General features: G+C 38.6%; 1 long non-coding RNA gene across 1 annotated transcript; it reads right to left on the bottom strand.

Annotated features, from left to right (window-relative positions):
• Positions 1 to 1,024: 1,024 nt before the first annotated feature.
• On the bottom strand, positions 1,025 to 10,396 carry LOC104915374. Its single transcript, XR_002110159.2, has 2 exons — positions 8,632 to 10,396; positions 1,025 to 1,809 (listed from the first exon to the last, which is right to left on the bottom strand). It is a non-coding gene; the product is annotated as an uncharacterized LOC104915374 (long non-coding RNA).
• Between the last annotated feature and the right edge of the window lie 13 nt (positions 10,397 to 10,409).

Below are 10,409 nucleotides of genomic sequence, written 5' to 3'. Positions count from 1 at the left end.
TAATGGACAACCACAGAAATGGTAATTCCTGAAGTTTATTCCCTAAAGGACTTTGGAAACTCCAGACTCTGCAATGTAGATTTGCAGTGTAATGAAACAGCATCCTGACAAAAGAATGCCTTTAGATTTCAAATTCATTTTAAATGTATTTGAATTTTACTATATGCTCTTTATCTGTTTGAGCTCTTCAACGTTTTAAAAGTATATGATACAACCAACTGAGCCCTTAGGAGTTAGCCAGCACTTCAGTTTTGGTGTAAAAGTGAACAAATTTGGTTTATTTCCTATGATCTTAGCAAATTTATCTTGCAGTTTTATGTCATGACATAACATGACCGAGGAGCAGTTTACCTTTTTTTCCCTTTTCTTTTTCTTTCTTTTTTTTTTTGTTTTTTTTTTTTTAAATTTTGTACGTTTATCAAACTACAGCTCTAGCACTGAAACAATCAATATATAAACACTGCTGGTCTCTAAAAGTGAAAATCATTCTTTAACTTGACAAAATGATGAAATCTGAAGAAAATTAATGATACAAGCTTGAAAATAGCCATTGTAACTGAGTATGAAAATTGTGAAAACCAACATAACAACATCTGAGCTTTTTGCATTGATGCTGTGAAGAATTTGGCTTCCTTCTATTCATGACTGTATCAGGCAAAGTGAGCACTATGAAGCCTCCAAACCTTTTACAAGGTATCTGAGTACAGACTTATTTGTTTTGAAGCTCAGTCCAAGAATACTGAAAGTTTCATCTAAAACAGGAGCATTTTCAGTTTGATCCAAGTCAACAGAATAAAAATGTCAGTAACTATAGATTGGGTTTCTGTTTACCTTTTCTAAACATAAGCAAACCATTGAATCAATCATTGAAACATAGAAAAATTATCTTGATATTTTGCTCCTCACAGCATCATTTGCAAGTAGACTGTATTTCAGATCTATGAGGCTGAATTTGATAATTCTGCTAGCTTTACTACTGCTTCTTTTACTTAATGTATATTTGTCAGATTATACTAACTATTCCTTTTTTTTTTTTTTTTTTCCATTTCTCTTTCTCCCTCCTCCCCTCCCCCCAGAATATCTGTACCAATGCAAGGTCGTTGAATGAAACTACTTGTATGAAAAAGTGCACACAGTGTGAAGCATGAGACTATGGAAATGAAATGCCCTTTGGTCTGAGGAGGCTGACACTGACCCAGATATAGCTCTCAATTGCTCCCCATCCCACACACCAATTTCTGTTACAGCCACATCAAGATCAACTTAGCCCAGTCCAGCCAAATCTAAGGGTTACATCTGGGCTACAAAAAGGTGCAACAATAAACAAGTCCATGTGCATTCTCAGTCATAACTGTGGGCAGAAGAACCCTTGAGATTCCTCACTTTGGTATTAAATAACAATTATAAAGGCTTTTAGAATTAAAGCAATACATGGTGGGAGTTGAAATGTTAACAGTCCCAAGTAACTTGTCAATTGAAATAAGACTCATCCCTAGTCATAAATAAATAATCTCTTTCCTGGTCTCACTTTCATGCCAGGATCAATATCTCTTAACATCTTATTTATTTTATTACTGCTTTTGGTTTTCTGGGACTGATTGAAAGTTGCTCAGAGGAAATCTTTGGTTTTGCTTAAGTGTCCGTGACATTTAATCATGACTTTCCTTGCAGTTTAATTCCAACCAGTCAATCAGTTAATCCACTTCAATTGATTCTGTGCTCTCTGTTATTGGCTTGCACTCATTGGGCATCCTCTGGTGTCGACTCAGCTGGGTGGCTTGTGTGAAGCTCCTCTCACACCTCTCGCACCTGGTGAAGGCAAGGGAGAAAATTGAGACCAGGGAGCTGCTCGTGGGGGGGGGTAATGGGCTTTGTCTCATCCTGCCTAATCAGAACAGACACTTAAAAGTGGCTTCAGATTTTACTGGCTCAAGAGGTTTAATTGGTGGCTACTTCCAAGACCTTGATGCCTATGATGGGACAAGGCCTGTCTGATTCAGAACAGAGGAATCTGTCAATAGACAAGGGGAAGGTGATTTCTCCAGAGAGGCCTGTCCTGCTGTAGCTCTGATCACTGTCAGTTCAAATAGATAAAGAACAAAAAGAGATTTTTAGGAGTGAGCCATCAAAGAAGCAGCTTGTCTGCAGTTTTCTGCTCTGTAACCCCTAGGAGAAATTGATGACAAATAGAATTTCACCTTCTGCTAATTTAAAATCCACAATTGCCTGTTTGAGGAAGAGAAATAAGAAAGCAATACTTGTTTAGTGTTAGAACAAGAGAAAACTCATTGCTTATCTGATCTGCAGTTTATCTGACTATGCAGTGGGGTTCGTTTTAAAACAGGCACATATGGAGTTAGTGATTATTTAATTACCTGAAAACATGCACACAATATTTCTGTGTTGAGAGAGAACTCATAACTATCACCAGCATTTTCTTCGCCGCCTGTTATGTCTTCAGCCTTTCTACCCTATTCTCTCTTCAGATAACAATAATCTCCAAAAAAATAAAATGTGAAAACATTAATGAAGTTATTGAATTTCAAGGGAGAAAGGTGAGGGATGTTACTCACTCCCAGTGGATCCCCTGTCCCTGCTTTCAAATAGAATCTACTGTATCTAATCCCCCCAAAACTATCCTTTTAATTTGCATTCCAAATGCTAGATAGAGATGTTTGATGAATTGCAAATACAGATGCAGTGGATCCTTCTTGTATGGCACTCCCTCCAAAAGCCACTTCTGATTTAATGCTGCTGTGTGAATCTTCAGAGAAGATTATAATACAAGCATCACTACCATGCATTCTTCACCTTCAAAGGAGAAACGAGAAAAACAATGGGCTAAGCTAATTCATAGTTGTCTTTTTCTCTTCACTGATATGAGTGTTAGAAGGTGAATTGTCACTGATGTAGCTGCTTACAAAAGAAATAGAAAAGAAAGATATCTACACAGATGTATAATTGTGGAATGTTCTTCACACTAGTAACATTTAGTAAAAAAGTTCTGCTAAAGGAGTATTTAGCACAGACATTACAGACACATTCATTCAAGTTACTGTACCAACCTAAAATGTCAGCATTTTTAAGTTGTGTTTCTTTGACTGTCTTTTGTGGAATATTTTTAGCAGCCTGTTCCACTGTTAAAAACTGCACTGTGATCTCGACAAATGTAAAATGTCAGCTTTAATGTATCAGAGCTATCAGCTCAATGAAAATAACTCAGAAGTATTGATTACTTAATGATTTTTGGTGTATTCATTAACGTCTATGTGCAGATCATCCACTCTCCAGAGCTCCTGAAGTGCTGATGACACATTAGTGTACTGCTGATTGTTTATTAGAAAACTGATTAGTTACTGGATTAGTGTGTCAAAATATACTACCTTCCATTGCCTGACAAACTTATAAATTATTATATTATTTTTATATACATTTACATGTATCTATCACAGAGGCACTGGAATCAATTTTAAGGCTGGGGGTTAGCTTAGTCTGTGTGAGATATTGCCATCTACTTGAACTTGATAGTTTTGCTGTTTTGATGTCTACAAAGACAAGCGGTTTCCTTGCTGAGTAATTGGAGTCTGGATCCTTGCCCTATGGAGATGCAAGTAGTACAATTTCATAGTAAGCTACAAAATCAGGTGTGGCAACACCCAACTTCAAAAAGCCTGAGCGAAGGAGTGGAATATGCCATATCAGGACATTCAGGGCCACGGGTGAATCAGAGAAGGACAATAAAATTATCAAAAGACCTAATGCTCCTCAGTAAAACCACTGGCTATGTACATATTCTTAATCTTCTCCTGAAAGCAGGGAACAAGGGTCACTGTGATCCTTTAAAATGTAAGTTCCTGTCCTTTGTCCACTGACTTTTACCAGTGACAATGCTCTCGCTTTCAAGCTGCAGGTCGTTCTGGGACACGTTCCTAATGAGAGACAGGAAGGTTGTATCATGCCACTAGGAGACTAGAAAAGAGTAAGTTTATTGCTACCGCCATTTGCTCTCTAGACCAGGTATTTCTGGTCAGACTGTGCTGTCTCCACTAAGCAGCCCTTGGGTAGAAATCAGAATAAAGCCTTTAGCTGGGCAGCTAAGCCTCATGCACCTGAGTTACCTTCAGATTGCACCCTAGGTGCTGAGTACGGTCAAGGTGCTTTGAAAGAGCATGATTAAAGGTTACAGCCTGGAATATGTAAATAAAAGGCTTACAGAAGAGATGAACATTATCCCCCTAATTCCTCCTTTCAGTTTGACCTGAAGTAGGTGTTGCTAGACACAATATGGCAGGAAAGGTGTGGACAAATTTGTGACTGTACTAATCATAACTGCCTCATAGCAAGTGGGAATGGGATGAGATCTAACAAGGTCTTTCTTCTGAATTATGCCATACACTTTTCCTCTAACAGTCATACTTTTCCAGTCCATTTTAGCATAGTAACCACTGCAGTTACCCCCATCTGAGTTTGCTGAGTACATGCATGCATGTTTTTGTGTGTGTTCTGATATTACTAGCCACACACGGCTAACATTGTGCTGAAAGATTTAACAGTAGCCAGAAGAGTCAAAAACGAAATGAGTCCACCTCCCCCACAGTAATAATGGGAGCTGAGCCCAGGCCTGGCTAAATTGGGCATAACCAAAATTTTGTTAAAGCCCGAAATACAGATACAAATATTTGCAATAATGCTGCCTACTAATTGACAGGACACTCGAATTCCAGTTAATCCTTCTAAGGGCATTTGTTCATTATTTAAACAGTCACCAGCACAAGGTAGATTAAAAGAAACAATTTAAATTCTTCACACAATTAGATGGTGTCAGTGACAAGTGGGTCTATGTTATCATTTCTTACAACATGCACGTGCTTTCATTTTACATATGTAGTCTCATACTGTCTCACTACAATCAGCCTCATCCTAAACAAAACTTCATCCCACCACAAGGCCTCTCTGTGTCATTTGGTTGCTTGAGAGGATAAGTTGAACAAAATGATACTTAAATTCACAGACAACATGAACAAGTTTTGGGGGGATTTCTGTAGCACCAGGTTCTGAATTTGGTTAGATATCCCCCATTGGTCTGTGTGCTTTAGAGTGCCTTTAAAGTATTGGCAATGAGAATTGTAATCATGACTGCTATGATTCCCAGGTTTATATCAACTTCTGTGAAAGGCTTTAGCTGAAGAAAACAAAGATAAGGCCTCGTTTACAAAAACACACTCATTGGATATTTTCCTAATGAATATTTTAAAATTTTGATCAAGAATTAAATATAACACTGAGTTTTGAAATAATTTGGAAGAGTGGGAAAAAAAAACAACAAAGAGAGTACAAAGCTACAGTGTCACTGTACATACAACATTTATGTTCAGCTGACATAAATGTTCTCTAGTTTTGTATTTCCATAAGAAAAATGAAAAGCACCTGGTTTATTCCAATCAGAAGGAATCTTTCCTCACATTATTTTCAACTGACTCCTGAAAACTACATGTTTGCACAGCCCTGACTCTGCAGGCAGGTTCTTTAGTTTACCTTAAATTTTTCAGAAATAGAAAAGGGGAGAAGAATTTAATAAAATGAGAATCAACAATAACTTCCCTTTTCCCCTACCTTAAATTCGCTAAAGGGCTTTGTTCTCAGACTAGCAGCCATAGTGGAGACTTTGGAAAGATAAGAATACACAAAAACATTACAATGGTGAGGCTGACTTGATAGCTTGTGGTGACATGAAACAAAATCTCTTCTAACTGGACCTGCAGTCCAGGCTGTGTAGCTAAAGCTTTAGCTACAGATAACCTCACTTAGCATTGTTATCTATAATGAAAAGCAAATAGAAAAGTCTTCCTCTATACATCCAGAGCTAACTAAGACCTACAGAGAAAGTGTCTTCTCATATCTAAAGATTTTTAACCAACCAACCATGGTTGATTTTCCTTTTAAGCAGAAAATAATTTGAAATATTTAAAAATACTTTCACCCTTTGTAAATCAAATTTCATTTTTAGAAATAATGCCCACACAACATACGCTTAATGGTTGACACTGCCTGCTTAATATGTGCACAATATAATTTCTCCAAATGCCACTTACAAACATAGTTGGCTTACTGCACAAGAAATAGTGAGGTTGCATTCATAGAAGGTGCACATTAACTATGCAGCTGGTCCCATTTTCACCCATGAAATTGAACTTATCAGCATGTTTTAAATGACACCTGTTATTTTTAATACATCTTACTGACGATGTGAGTAGTTTAGTACTTTCCATACCTGGTCTTTCTTGCTAATAGTATTGTGTGCATTGCCACAAGTTCAGAACTTTTTGAGGTACAGAAGACTCAAAATACCTTTGCAGGCAAACATATGAAACCTAAACTGCATGATCAAGACTGAAATATTTGTCCCATTTACAGTCCCTGTTTATTAGAATTCATTGTGTTTTGTTTTGTTTTTTTTTCCTAAGCTTACATAGTATCAGGTCTTGGATCCCTCCTGTTCAAAGGAGGATCCAAATAGTGAGAAGGTACCAGGATGAGCTGCAGCTATCTGTTTTTCCCCCAGCAGAGAGCCTGGATTGCTTTCTGGATAAGTTCTCTGCCCCTCCTCCCACAGGCAGAAGCAGTCCTGCAGGGATGTGAAGTCTGTCCTTCTAAACAGCTTTCAGGATCAGGGCATCTGCATCCCCTTATCTGACTACCAGGGGCAGGAAGAATGGCAGCTCCAGTTTTAGCTTCATGTGAAATTACCAGTCAGCTTCCTCCACAAGTCTTCCAGTGAGAAAGTGGAACTGCTGCTTCTGGAGTTTAAAGAAAGAATTGAATAAACGCAATGACATGCACCATAAAGCAGCTGTACAAAGCATCCATATATTTTGTTGCCCTAAGCTGTGACTTTAGGAAAAGGAAGGTGAAGTCCAGAATGTGTAAATACTTCAGCATAGGCATTGTGAAGCAAATCCCAGACCATGTATTGTAGTACATACATTAAGCCTTTTCTTTCACTAAAGGAACTGCACTACAGTCAAGCCCATTTTGGAAAACAGGGAAAAATTACTAAAGTAACAGGGACAAATAATGGCCCTAAATGGGGCAAAAGAGCAGATCTATTGGAAACGTGACAAAAACAAGATGTTAGGGAAAAAATTAAGTGAAGTCAACAAGGTTACACATAAGTAACACCTTAACATTAAAAGAAATCTATTTTCCATTTTGACCCAGAAACCTCTTCCATTAATTACTAAAATCTATTTACACAGCAAGTAGGTAAAATCAATGTGATTGCTCTCACTGGTTTTGGCTCTCTTTCTGTGGGCTCTCAGCATCCAACAGCCTGCTTCTGGTGGACTCATCACTGAGATGTTCCTAGTTTACAAGTTTTCCCACCTGCAAGACTATATACCAGACAAATGTTTCTGGCATGCAAACTTTTTTTGTCCTGGATATGCAGCATTTGGCTCCTGGCTCTGTCCCTGTGTCCTCAACAGAGGCATGTATGGAGGACATGCTTCCTTTCAGCCATATATGGAGGCAAAGCATTGGTATCTCTGCTGAGCTTGTTATGAGGGGTTCTGACAGGCCCTGTGGCTGAGCTGGGTTACATTAACCAGACCTGGAGCACAGTGCGGCAAAAGTGGAAAAGAAAGACAAAGAGAGGCAAGTTGGCTGAGTACAAGTGGCCCTTGTAGAACAGGGGAAGACCCACCCTCTCCTAGTCTTACCCCAGCCTTCTCCTGGGAACACTGGGCAGCATTCAAAGGAAGTGATATCAACACATTATGGATTCATATCAATATAATGCTTTTCTAACAAAGTGGGATTGTTCCAGATACAGTAAACATAACATTTGTGTCTGTCAATTCAGAAAGGACACACACAGCAACACAGAAAAAGTGTATTCTGTCTTGGAGAACATCTCCTGGTGAGTAGGCAGAGTCCTGCAGAACAGAAAGTAAAACAGACCTGAATCAGCTGTACTATTGCTGGAGATAAAAGTAGAGAAAGTTCCTGAGATGCAGATGTGTCTTTTGCTTTAATTTCAATAAGCAGAAACTGCAGAGGTCAGCAAAGTCTGCTTAATTTAAAAAATGTCCTAATAGGTTCCTTTCTCTTAATATTTTGGGTAGCTAAACACTACCAACTTATTAGTATGATCTTATCAAACTTAAGCCACAACACAGGGTTGTATTTTTTATGCAGTGGTTCTGAGAAAAATACCAAACAAGTAGATGCATATTGCACCACCAGCACCACCCACTCTCCATTTAAGTAGTTCCAAATTAGCTGAAGGTGAAGCTCCACCCAGCTCTTCATACAGGCATCGCAGAAAGTCAGTAGCTTACAGAACTGCCTGTAACAGCCTCGACTGTATTTTCAGCTGTGGTTCTGTGGCAGCAGCTTTTCATTTACCTAAAAGAATCAAGTTCTCATTAGAGGATAGGAATCGCTCTGGGTCTGCATGGCACCTGAAAACAAGCCTGGTTTAATTCTGATTTCAGTCACATCACAGATGGACTCGTCTGGCCTTGGCTTTCCGGGGAAGCTCACCCTCACACTGATGTGTTGCTACAGAGCGGCAGCTACACATTTCCCTCTCCACTGGCGCCTGGCATGCTGCTGGCTTCACGTACTCACTTGAAGGGCTTTTCCCCAGTGTGCGTCCGGATGTGATTGTTGAGCGTTGTAGCACCAGCAAAGGCTCGGCCGCAGTAACCGCACTTGAAAGGTCTGTCACTGGAGTGTGTGACGACGTGGTTCCTCAGCTCCGAGGGCTGGGAGAAGGACTGGGAGCAGTGACCACACTGGTAGGGCCTGCAGAGGAAAGAGAAACACTGGGCCATGAGTGCATCCCATAGTCACGAATCAAAAACCACGTGGGGAGGAGCACCCAGTCTTCCCAATAATTTCCAAAGAGAGCTGTGGGTTTGTTTCTCTGGGACTTTCTTGGTAGACACAAACACCAGCCTTCATGGTCTTTAGCAAGTACAAAATACATCTGCAGGAATTACCTGAGAGCCTAAGGGCATCAGATCCTGAAAAACATAATCCAGCACACTAGTGAGCAAGCACTACACATTCTATGCCTTTCTTATTTTTTTCACACTTAGCACAGTACACCCAATTCACAGGGAACTCCAGCCAGACTGAAAATGACTATTTTGTGATCTTGAAATGAAACCCACAGATTAGGTTCTCAACATTATCTGATTGAAAGAGATCTGTTAAAAACAAACACAGGAAACAAACAAACCTGACTGTGTTTGATGTTACAAATTCAGAACCATAACAAACACACTGTAAACACAAGAAGAAAAGAAAACAAGACAGCAAAGTGAGACAGGAGAGCTGAAATGCAAACACCCTTGCTAACTGAATTGGAGAATAAAGAAGTCCTGTCAATACATTTCTGTTTTGCAAAACTGATTTCATAACACATTACAGATCTTTTCCCTTTTCGTATTTTATTTAGTTCAGTGGCAGAGTCCCTAAATGCTCACCAGGCTTTTTGTTAAGAAAATTAATAACTGGAGGGAGAGGAGGATAGGAATGGTTTTTTACCCATGTTTTAAATCATAGTTCTTGATGTATGCATCTTTAGGGTTGAGGTCAACACCAACTTAATTGCTTTCTCTTTAATAAATGTATATGCTTAAGAGTCGAGAAACTGAAACTAGAGGGAAAGGGACAGTGGTGACCAAACACGCATAGTTCACTTCAGTGCAAAGTAAAGGTAACTATCTCATTTGTCAAGTGAACTGCTTAATTGTGGATACTTGCATCACTGAACACAAATACTATTATCTTACACTGCTTCAGAGCACTGAACCCTGCTTGTAGAATTTTTTAGCTTGATTAATAACTTAGTGTTGGTCAATAACTCAATAGCTTACAATTTTAACTACTAACATTTGAAAACCTAGCTGCTTTCCAACAGATTTGAAATAAATATGTGAAAGCTGTGGAAAAGTTACTTAACCTGGATGATGCAGCCTTTGAAAATTACACGAATGCTTACAAAATCATATTTTAAGAAAACAATGCCGTGTATAGAATACCTACTTTCTTTAATGGAAGACAAGTGGCTACATGTTTTCTAGTCTTCTTTCTGCAAGAGTATGGTTAATTTACACAAAATATATTTATCCAACTTGACATGAAATTTCAAGTGCTAGCAAAACAAAGATGGTATGTAAATGCAGACTTATTTGTTAGGAAATCTTCAAATCGGGAACTTTTAAGCAAAAAGAATACGTTAAGATATACGCTATCCAAGAAATATTGATTTTTTAATAGTGAAAGGAACCATTAACATCTATTAGCCTCTGGTTATCTATTTTTAACAGCTACCACAAGAAATGATACAACACAATATAAAACCAATTAATCTTTTTTTTCTTTTTTTTCTTTTTTTC

The sequence above is a fragment of the Meleagris gallopavo genome, chromosome Z, assembly GCF_000146605.3.
Source record: "Meleagris gallopavo isolate NT-WF06-2002-E0010 breed Aviagen turkey brand Nicholas breeding stock chromosome Z, Turkey_5.1, whole genome shotgun sequence".
NCBI classification, from domain to species: Eukaryota; Metazoa; Chordata; class Aves; order Galliformes; family Phasianidae; genus Meleagris; species Meleagris gallopavo.
Note: the sequence above shows the minus strand (reverse complement) of the source record. Positions and strands in the feature narration are given on the sequence as shown.